Source organism: Ptychodera flava, chromosome 22 (genome assembly GCF_041260155.1).
Source record: "Ptychodera flava strain L36383 chromosome 22, AS_Pfla_20210202, whole genome shotgun sequence".
Classification (NCBI taxonomy): Eukaryota; Metazoa; Hemichordata; class Enteropneusta; family Ptychoderidae; genus Ptychodera; species Ptychodera flava.
This window is the reverse complement of record NC_091949.1, coordinates 18046247-18052246: the sequence shown is the minus strand read 5'-3', so window position 1 is coordinate 18052246 and position 6000 is coordinate 18046247.

Genomic DNA, 6000 nt, shown 5'->3' with positions numbered 1-6000 from the left:
CTGTAAAGGATATTTTATTTTCATTCGGATTTGGGTTTGCCTGGGTTTCACAGGAAGTTGGTAATAAAAATCACTTTCTGCACATCTTCGAAAATAGAGTTAAAGATGTATACAAACAACGCTGGCTCGAAAAGGTTTCACTGAAACCCAAACTCCGTACGTATATCCAATTTAAAAGTTTACTAGAGCCTGAGAAATATCTGTACCTTCGTTGTAATCACCAAGCTATCCGAATGTTTACATATTTTCGCTGTTCAGTACTTCCTCTTGCGATGGAAGAGGGCAGGAGAGATAACATTGCTCCAGCTTTTAGATTTTGTAAAATTTGTAACACAAATACTGTAGAAGATGAATACCACTTTCTTGTAATCTGTCCACTGTACAATAGTTTGAGACTTCGTTATTTGCCAAAGGATTTGTTTCTGGAACCAAATTTCTGTAAATTTATAAGGTTTATGAGGTCATCTCTTACAGATGACCTACTCAGTCTTTGTAATTTTGTCCACAGAGCTTTCAGACTTCGAGAAAAAGCTGTAATGTACGTTTACTCACAGTGATGTGATCTGTGTACTTTGTCAGTTGCGAGTCTATTCATAGTCTTTTCTGATATATTCTGAGATATACACTCTACTCATATGTATTGTAGTATTTTTCTTTTTGGAAAAAAAAATTCTAATGTACCCCCTTTGCATATGGGCCGGAGGCCTTGAAACGCAAATAAAAGATTATTATTATTATTATTCACCTCTGTTGTGAGAGGACCGGGTCTCTTTAGATTAAATACCACTATTTTGGACGAAGTGGAATACATCCAAGGGGTTAAAAGAGTGGTAGATGACACCTCTTCTGAATTTAACACAAATCACGCCAGTCAGAAGCTTTTATGGGACATTTACGAAAAAGAGAATAAAACAATTCAGTATATTTTATTCACAAAATGCAGCTGAACAAAGTAAAAGAAAGCGCAACCAGCTTGAAAATGATCTGCAGGTTCTCGAGAATAAGTTAGATGAAACACTTGATTCTAAAGTTCTAGATCAATATAACACTCTGAAACAAGAAAGTCAACTACAATATGATAAACAGCTTGCAGGAGCGCGCGTTAGATCTAGAGCCACCTGGTTACTGCAAGGAGAAAGGTGTACGAAATTCTTCTTGAACTTGGAACGTCGTCGTAGTGTTCAAAATAATATTGCTTCATTAAAAGTAGATGATACAACTGTGCGTTCTGTAGACAAGATTTTAGATTGCTGTTTGAATTTTTACAAAAGGCTATATACCTCTGCCGATATTGCAGTCACTGAAATACAAAACTATTTAGAGCATACTGACACTCCTAAACGTCTAGACCGGAAAATGACAGAAGAATATGTGATTTAGAACTATCTTTCCATGAACGTACTAAAGCTGTTGAAAATTTAAAAAATGGGAAAACCCCTGGACCTGACGGTCTGCCAGCGGAATTTTACAAAAGGTGCTGGCACATTGTTGGACCCTTGGTGCATAATTCTTTTCTTGAAGCATTTAAGACAGGTGAACTATCAGCTTCGCAAGGTCGTGCTACTATTCGCTCAATCCATAAAAATAATGATAGTGAACTTTTAAACAATTGGAGGCCAATCAGTCTCCTCAACACAGACTATAAAATATTAGCCCTAGCACTTGCTCGACGACTACAGATTATCTTACCACACATAATTGACACTGATCAAACTGCCTACATTAAAGGTCGATATATTAGACAAAACATCCGTTTTATAAAAGATATCATTGATTATGCAGAAGACGAGGATATTTTCGGCGTGATTCTGTTCCTTGACTTCTCAAAAGCTTTCGACTCTCTGGAATGGAATTTTTTATTTGAAGTACTTACCAAATTTGGTTTGGGTCCACATTTTGTTCGATATATTAAAACCATTTATAATCGTTGTGAAAGTAGTATTATCAATAATGGATGGAGCTCTCAATATTTCAAATTACACAGGGGCATCCGTCAGGGATGTCCTCTTTCAGCCCTATTGTTCCTTATCGCAGTTGAAATTATGGCTTGCAACATTAGACACAATTCTGATATTCCTGGTATTAGTGTTGGACCTATTCAGGTTGGAAAATATCCCTGTAGAACTGAAATTAAAATATCTCAAGTCGCTGATGATACGACTCTCTTTGTATCTGATGAATCATCAATACCAACAGCAATTGCAGTTGTAAAACACTTCGGGAGTTTATCAGGTCTACAATTAAATGTAACCAAATCAAAAGGTCTCTGGTTAGGAAAATGTAAAGATCGAAATGATAAGTTCGCAGAGTTGACCTGGGCGTCAGATCCCATAAAATCCCTAGGTATATATTCTGGAGATGACCATGCAAAGTTAGTCTTTTTAAACTGGGAGAAAAAAATAGAGAGACTAAAATCAACTCTAGAAATATGGGGAAAGAGACATTTAACACTATATGGTAAAATTACCATAATAAAATCTCTAGCAATGCCACAAATCTTATTTGCCGCGACAATAATTGGATGCCCGGCGCCCAGACACTTATCTGACAAAAATCAATCATTTATTCTACAATTTTTTATGGCACAACGGCATTGACAAAATCAAAAGAAAGACGATAATCGGAGAATACAAGAATGGAGGACTGAACATGCCGGATATTTTTATTTTACAAAAGTCTTTATATGCATCTTGGATTCGTAGACTGTATACTAGTGACGATGCAAAATGGAAAGCTATACCTTTTAAAACATTGGAACTTTTTGGGCCAGATCTCTTAATCTTCCATCTTAATTATCAAAATAGTGTTGTATTTCCATATATCCAATACTGCAAATTAGAATTTTACAGGAATATTGTTCAGGTATGGCACGAGACTGGAGGGGGAAATGTGATTCTGCCGAAGTCCAGCCACCTAGATATTAGGAATCAAATTATTTGGGGAAACGAAAATATTTTCTGTAATGATCAAAGCCTTTACTTTAAGAACTGGATTGACTCGGATATCGTCTTTGTCAATGATATCCTTGACAGTGAGACAAGGTTTATCGCTGCAAATCATATTTTACGGAAGTTGAAAGATAAAAGAAATTGGATATCTGAAATGACTATCGTTAGAAAAGCAATTATACCTTTAAGCTGGAAAAGAACACTTGCAGGAACACGGATTGATTACATACGACGTTCTCACAATGTTCTTTTTTTCAAAGGGGGGAAATCTGTATTTCACGAAACCTTAAAAAGTTATCTTCAAAACTATTTTACTCAACCCTCTTATCAAAGCGCTTTTTACATTCCTATAGAGAAGGCATTTGCAATCAAAATATTAAATTTTACACTCCTTCTCAATGGCATAAAATATGGATTCATCAAACTATCGGGCTTACGAATGACAGGAAGCTTGCAGAGTCTAATTTTAAAATTATGCATAATATCCTTCCGAATGGCCTAAATCTTTTACGATGGAAAATTGAAACCAGCGGAAAATGTAAAATTTGCAATGTGACTGATTCATACCAACACATGTTTCTGGATTGCAAAAGGCTTGGCCTATTCTGGCAGCAGGTCAATTCTTTGCTGTCAAAACTTGATATTCAAATATCTGTAGATTTCCACATCATTGTATTAGGTTATAAACCACTTCATGAATCTTTGTTGATTAGATTTGTCAACTTAGTCATCACGCTTGCAAAGTATTGTATCTTTTCTTCATGGGTCCACTTTAGAAAAGACAATGACTGCCAAAAAGCAGTGCTACCGTACGATGTGTTTCATAACTACCTGCATTTTAGTTATATGATTCACAAATTTAATAACTATCGAAAGTTCTTTGTCTTTTGGAAAAGAATACTTGTGTAATTTTAGATAAGATTGTAGAGGACAATAGATACAACAACACCAATGACTGTAAATATAAGAATCTTTTTTTCTTCTTGAGCAATTAATACTATATGTAACAAGCAATGTACAATTTTTATGACAGAAATAAATATAATTATTAAAAAAAAACAAACGCTGATGTTCATCACATTTGGCGAAAACCTGGCTTTTCATAAAACATGCAATTACTGAAGTATCTCTTCGAGGCGGCAAAGAGAAGGTCTTTTCACTGTGTAGTACATACTCAGCGGTTTCGACAATAGACCATATTCCGAACCGCGCGAGACATTCTGAGATATCGCGAGAATATGTGGTTCGCAGTGGACGTGTTCTCGCAACACAGGATAAACTGCGTAAAACAGGACAAGTCACTAATTACGTTAAACACAGCATAAAATATATGAAGTTGCAATCTTTGCTCAGTTCTGCACTTTTTCTACTTCCATACAAAGTTTGACTTGTATTACTAAGCTGGAATCCTGTTTCTACGGGCATGTATTAAAGTCTCGCGAGATCTCGCAATCAGCGGAACATCGTCTATTCCGGTCTATTCATCGCTGGATAATTTGATGAGTAAACTCGACTGCATATTCAATGTGGTTGAGCACTTAATTTACTGAATGAACAACCCCAATATTAAGACAAACGCTCTTTGATAATTGCCATGCACATGCGTTGTTTCAGTGGCAGTTTTCAAATTTGGTGCAGCGAAGTAGACGTTTATTTCATCTCTCAGATTGGCAACAACATCGTGTTTCTATCTCAGGACATTAGGCCCTGCATTTTCAGACTGGGTCACAATTCTTCAATTAAATGGGTTGTCGGGTGTGATTTATTGTAAAATGAAACATCACTGCATGTGATGATGACCCGATGACAAAGAGTTGAATCAAATACCACGTGACTCAAATACAACATAATTTCGGACACGGTGGCGATTTGCGGTCTGGGCAAAAAAGCGATCAATTGAAATGTGAAGTGTAATTTATGAATTTGAATCCGATACGAACCTTAGGGATGGACCCTTTGATATCCTGGAGGGGATCTAGGAGAATTTTGGAAAAACATTTCAAGAGGTTGCCTTTGAAAAATACAGCCAAGGAAGGCAGGGAAAAAAAATAATGTCAGCAGACATAATGTAAAAATGATACACCGACAGTTACTTTCAGTCATCACTTTTCATTTTCCGTGCGCCTCATTTTCATAACATCTTTTATTTTCTGCCAGTTCTTCAGACACCCCATTTTAATAACATCTGATTTGATTCCATTGTTTCACTAGATCTTAATGCCCTGTTGTGATTACTTTTTTCACTCCTTAAAACATGCTAGAATACTGTCTCACTTCAACTTGTCCACATAACCTGTACTGGATGCCTGATGTCCATGTTGTTATTTACGATTATGGGCCAGGCTTATCATGAATTGTCAACAAAAGATTCTGTTGTACATGCGGGGTTCTCGCAACCAGCCCCAATATTTACAATGCAATTTTTTGAACTGTTTACACATTTCGCTAGGTCTGCCTCCGGGTGCAAGAGTGCTGCCCCATGTGCTTTTGGATAAGAACAAGATATTTTGACGTAAGCAAATCTGATAATCAATAATCTGAAAAGATATGTAAGAAACTGACCTTGAAAGAAATGCAAAACTGTCAAAACGTCACTTATAGAATAGTGATATATGGAAATCTTCTGCTCAGATGATGTGAAGCCTGCAGTATATACTTTAAATAAGCGTTCAAGTTGTTTATCGCTGCAATAATTTTTTCTTGCATTGTCTGAACATTTTGAAATTCAACGCAAAGTCCAAAAAATGTACATCGCTCATTCGTTTAAGTCCGTAGGAATATTAATACCGGCAGTTTAAGATTAGGAAATTATTACTCATGTTCTTAATAAAGCAACAACCTAAGCAGCATACCTGTAGAGTATATTTACAATAGATAAAGGAACATTCGGTTTCATTTCTGTGTCCCTAAAATACATTTATCACAAAGTAAACGTCACATAAAATATTCAGCAACTAACAGCTGGAATTCTCCACCCATTCAAATAAAAAATATCAGTCGAAGACATACATTTAAGAACACATTAAGAACGTATTTAATGTATGAATAGTTT